At 45.8% G+C, this 5,340-nt stretch overlaps 1 non-coding gene across 1 annotated transcript; it reads left to right on the top strand.

Annotated features, from left to right (window-relative positions):
* The first annotated feature begins 352 nt into the window (after nucleotides 1-352).
* trnai-uau (transfer RNA isoleucine (anticodon UAU)) lies at nucleotides 353-446 on the top strand. The gene is made up of 2 exons: nucleotides 353-390; nucleotides 411-446. It is a non-coding gene; the product is annotated as a tRNA-Ile (tRNA).
* The last annotated feature ends 4,894 nt before the right edge of the window (nucleotides 447-5,340 follow it).

Below are 5,340 nucleotides of genomic sequence, written 5' to 3'. Positions count from 1 at the left end.
AACGATTTATTGGCGTATAACCATCAGTATATTTCACTGATCAAATACTCACATTTCTCCAACGTTTCATAAATCAAAATGTTTTTATCTATGAACGAAGCAAATGCTTGGATAACTAGAGTGTAGCTTCTTAGCAGATGGCTAACATTATGCTAACGTTACCCTACGAGGTAACTTACGTTGTAGTCAGACGAAAAGCTGTTATAAAGACTATGCACATTGCTCAAGCAGAACATAACGCCATCTCTATATAAACGAATAAATAGCAGATTCGTTAATATTTGATATAAACGCAAAGGTGTAGCAACTGGATTAGCAGTCATATTCTGTGCTGCTGGCCGGACAGGACAGAGCTCCAGTGGCGCAATCGGTTAGCGCGCGGTACTTATACAGCAGTACAATGCAGAGCAATGCCGAGGTTGTGAGTTCGAGCCTCACCTGGAGCAGTATATTTTAGTGGGAAGCACACGCTGACGTGAAAATAGAGTCACATTGGCCAGCTGTTCAGGTGAAACAAAGTGTCTCTGGTTGAAATCACTACCATTAGAATTGTCATGAAGATATTCGGTGAGTAGTCAGATAACTGCAACTGTGATAGCCTACAACTAATGAAAATAATTACAAGCGCTTGTAAGCCAGCATGGTCCAATTCTGTCAGCAAACTGAAAGGCTGTGTTACATTTTGAATGTAGGGTAGTATCCACTGAACGTTAAAGACATCTAGACCATTATTCTGGAGAATTTTATTTAGGCTACAGCATTCTCTTACAATGAACAGAATGAGTTCTCAATAGCTAATGTAGTTGAAGCTTGTTGTGTAGCCTATAGGTGTCACTATAAGACCATCTTCTTCATGTTGGTTATTCGAGCTATGTTATGAATGGTCTATGTTTTGCCTTATGATGGCAGTATTGTCCCTGAATTGTTTTGTGGTGGTCGTTTTCTGAATGAGGCAAACAGTTCTGTGCACTGTGAGTGGTTGACTCTGATTTTTGAATGAAAGCAGTTGGATGTGCTTTCTGTCTTCTCACATTGTATGTCCTTGGATATTTTCAGTGTAAGCTAGTTTCCAGCCTTAAGGGCAAGCTGTGTTGGCCTTATGTTGTATTTTGTTTATAACTCAGAATAATCAGTAGGCTAATAGACAGTGATGGATAGAGATACTTGTACAGTTTTCCGTACTGATATTCTCACCAAAGAGTCTCAGTGTCCTCCATACTGTATGATCAGATCACATAAGCTATAGAGTTTGTCTGCCTATATCTCCAAATGGAAATGAGAAAATTGAGTGGAACTGATCAACATAATGTCAGATTGATGAAAACCCTTGAGGTAGAATAGAATAGAATAAGTCTTTCATTGTCCACCTGGGTAGCTGACACCGCTAGTGTCATTAGGCCTACCTGATCATCTCCACAGAGATAATGCTCATGTGTCTAGTTGGCCCTCATCTTTTTATTATTATTATTATTATTATTATTATTATTATTTTCATCCAGGACACTTGTCTTATGTCAACGCACAATTTGCCTTTCTAGTCTGAGAGATGTCTCTCTTCTAGTCTGAGAGGGATCTCACTCCTCACACTATATGCAGTTACACTCCAAACGCCCTCCTCAGCCTTCACAGGGCTGAGCAGGTCCTAGAGTACACACACATACACACACACACACACAAACGTGCTTACACACACACTCACACACCAACGGTCTCGCTATCTCTTATACTACACATCCATACACACACACACACACACACACACACACACACACACACACACACACACACACACACACACACTTTCTCACAAACGTCTGAGGCCCCTGACTCAGCCTACAGTCACATGCTTGCAGCCTACCGCTCTCTCGAGATGGAGAATCACCCAACGCAACTGGTTATTATGTTACAAAACATTTTGTTGTGTTTACAGTGAATGTAAACAACATGTGCACTGCTTCAACTAAAACAAGACAACAACCAATCCTGAGCTTATTGGAAATTGCACTCTGACTGAAAACCATGTGTAGGTGCACCAAAATGAATCCAGACTTGTTCAGTCAGAGAAGCGAAGCAATATACTAGGCTAGGTCCATCTGATACAGGTTCTAGCCTACGCACATTTTAATGTGTGGCTTTACTGACAAAGATCTCTTTTGGCCTTGGTAAGCAGAACTATTTAGAAGTCTTGACGCATTTGGACTCATTATCCCAGTGCAAATCAAAAACAAAAGGCACTGGCTTATTTTGCTGGGGCATTGCTGGAACCGCCATGTGTGTAGAATGTTTATACTTACCCATGTGCGAAGGCTGTGTCATGAATGTTCCGAGCACACAGATTTTTCCTTGTGTTCCACGGAGGGTGATTCTATTTTAGAACTCGGGATGAATTCCTGCAGGCCTCTCATGCGTGTGGTAAAGGCACACAGTGTGTCAGTACCCCCATACCCAACCACACACACACACACACACACACACACACACACACACACACACACACACACACACACACACACACACACACACACACACACACACACACAGACTTCTCTCAGACTTCTCCATCCTTCACAGGCTACCGAGTCCCTACAGCACTGTGCCAATCAAAACCAGTGACCTCAGCTCTACCTCTCCCCCCGAGTCCGGTCCAATGACAGATCAACATCCCCTCTCCACCAATCAGGGAACACAACACCAGTCCGTGACACCGTTCCACTATACCCCCGCTACCCCCTCTTGGATGTGTTGGGGCAGGCCGTGTTCCGTCATAGGACATTGAACGTGTCAGATTGCCTTCTCCCTGGGACAGGCCTAATGAGTACTTTGGACCGGGCCCTCCTCATCCTGCCTTTGCATAAGCTAAGTCATGGCCAAGGCCAATACACAGCGTTTTGTTCTGGCCAGCAGCGGAGCCAGTTCAATCAGCTGCTATTAGAGGGCAGAGCGTGCGGCGGAGGGTTCGGTGGAGGGGGGCGCGTATAGCCACTACGGGTGCCCCGCTATGGGAACTGCAAATAATGATAGAGTATCTGGATGCAGGGGGATGGTGGCTATAGCCTGAACCCAGTCTTGGCACAGGCATGGCGGGAATATGCAGTTTAGTGGACGACCGAGTACTTTACCAAACTTGCTAATGCAGGCAGGACAGTGCAGTGTAGTGCCTTCTCTGTAACATAATAGTCACGCTCACGTTTTTTTTTTTTTTATCAACACAGAAAGATAATAGTTCTCACTGTGTTATATTTTAGGGATATGTGTAAAGACTGTCTCTAAGATTCTCTCACAAGCCTGTACCAGATTCAATAACATGATTGTATACTAGATGCGTCTTAAGTCTGCATGCTGATTTCTGTTCTACTTTACTGCTTTATAGTTTATGGTTTTGAAAAAAAGCTGTCATTGGCAGAGACTGCTTGTGGTTTTAAACCGCCTTTAAAGCAACAGTTTATGATTAGGCACAGTTAGCCCTTTCTTGCTGTTAGCTCTGTTTTATTGAATGTGAAGCACTCCTGTTGCATTCTGCCGAGGCCCTATTTTCATTGACATGAACCTGTTCAGTATCTTGAGTGGGCACAGGAGTTTGTGTGGAGTGGTTGCCTCTCATAGTGTTTACATGGAGTGGAAGAAGAATGTCCCATCTCCTCAGCGGTGCAGCGACATGAATGAGTCCATTATTAGTCTGCGAAGACAAGCCGTAAGCAAGCAAGTGTGAGTGAGTGAGTGAGTGAATGAGCGAGCGAGAGAAACTGGGTTAAGGAGTTCAGGCCTGCCGGCAAACACCACCCCACCAGCACTCCCTCCTCCTCCTCCTCCTCCACCTCCTCCACCTCCTCCCCTCCCTCCCCATCTCCCTAAGCATACTCTCAATCCCACCCACCCACCTCCCCCCTCTCGCCTTTCCAAACACGCAAACCTGGGGTTTTGACATCACTGCAAATTAAATGACTGAAATTCACATAATTGACTGTTACGGGGAGAGCGCACCAGAGCTGATTCGAAAAACATGGCCTGGTGGCACTTGGGGATTGGAACCCTTCCCTGTAATCCCCTATACAGACCCCCACCCCCCCTCCTCCTCTTCCTCCTCCTCCTCCCCCAGCCTTGAACAGTCCCCCACCTCCTCTCTGTCACACACACACACACACACACGCAACCTCTCACCCCTCTCTCTCAGGAGCTCTCCAGGCAAGATGCAGCTAGCGTGAGACGAGAGGAAAGAGAGGTCATGCTAGGAGCATGAACAGGCCCTTGTCTCGTACTGGGCCGCGGTGCAGTTCATGTTAGCGTTAGCGCTCCTGCCAGTGACCCACGCAAAGACCCCTCCCAAGATATGCCTCCTCTGGGGGTAACTACCCCCCTCCCTTTGCGCTCAAAGGGAAGGTGTGGTGGTAGGGGGGCTGGGGTTGAGGGGGGGGGGGGCAAAATGAGGACAGCAGAGCCACAACCTCTCTCTCTCTCCAGCCTTCACTGTCAGCTGTGGAAACAGAGCCTGACTAGAACTTGCGTTGGGGATGGAAGGTTCCAGACGGAGAGAGTTCTGGAATGTTTCACAGGCTGTGACACGTCGTGTTGGTACAGTGTTATGCCGTGGAGTGTTGTGTTTTGTTATGTGGCAATGCAAGGAGGTGTTGGAGGGTTTATTTTACAATGATTATTACAGTGACATTGGAAACTTCGGGTTCACTTAGGCAGTTACATGCAAAACCACTGTCTTTAAGGTCACACTCACACACACTGACTCACTCACACACACTGACTCACTCACACACACACACACACACACATACACAATACAAGCACACACACACACTGCCTGATGGTGTGTTGGTGTGAAATCTGGATGTTGCCCATACATGCCCCGTATGAATGGGAGAGCCGATGCAATCCATCATCCCCGTGTTCTGTCTGTACTTGCGGTGTGGCGTGGGAGCGATTGCCAGTGCGCCTTTCAAACGCAGACAAGACGAGGTGGAGCGTGGCCAAACACACAGCCATTGCCACAACGCACTTGTCTGTCCAAACATTTCCAGGAATGTTTTTTTTTTTTTTTAAAGATGCAACAGATTTCAGCCCCCACAGAATATGTCACACATTTCCCTTGTCAATGAGGAAGAGAGAGAGAGAAGAAAACAAACTGCCTGACAGGAACAGAGCTTTTGAACAGTTCCTGGATGAATAAGGTCCATTTGCTCCAATAAGGTCCATATAGGCCTAGCTGTCTTTCAGTTTTACAAAGACAGACAGGATTGATATTCATTGCTAATACTCTTTGAGCCATTTATGAAACGAAGATTAAAGCAACACTAAGAGTTTTTCGTACCTTAGAATAATGTTTCCAAAATA

This window comes from Sardina pilchardus, chromosome 18 (assembly GCF_963854185.1).
Source record: "Sardina pilchardus chromosome 18, fSarPil1.1, whole genome shotgun sequence".
NCBI classification, from domain to species: Eukaryota; Metazoa; Chordata; class Actinopteri; order Clupeiformes; family Clupeidae; genus Sardina; species Sardina pilchardus.
This window is presented reverse-complemented; position numbering and strand designations above follow the sequence as displayed.